Genomic DNA, 423 nt, shown 5'->3' with positions numbered 1-423 from the left:
TAAGAACGTAAGATCACAGGGGCAAGGAGAACAGGGGATAAGACCGAAGATAAGAGAAAAAGGGGGGAATGCCCCAGTTATCCTCAAGCCGCGAGCAAATGAACCGGATGAAGGCAACCGCGTGGATAAGCCTTGCAGGATAGGAACAGCTAACGGAAGAAAAGTCACCGCCGGAGCACAGCTGTTGCAGCTAGGACTGGTAATCAGGTCCAAAAGCCGTGTGCAGACTGTGTTCGACCTATAAAGACACTCCCACAGACTGGCTGATTAAGCCCTGATGATGTCAGCAGAACGCTGACGAAAGCTCGGCATTTGTATAGCGGCATTAAACTCATATAGTTTAATGATTTTACCCTGGTGTTCATTTTATTTATTTATTTGTTTTGGCATATATATATATATATATATATATATATATATATA

Source organism: Protobothrops mucrosquamatus, unplaced genomic scaffold, assembly GCF_001527695.2.
Source record: "Protobothrops mucrosquamatus isolate PMUCROS unplaced genomic scaffold, P.Mucros_1.0 scaffold_13, whole genome shotgun sequence".
In the NCBI taxonomy this organism is placed as follows: domain Eukaryota; kingdom Metazoa; phylum Chordata; class Lepidosauria; order Squamata; family Viperidae; genus Protobothrops; species Protobothrops mucrosquamatus.
This window is presented reverse-complemented; position numbering follows the sequence as displayed.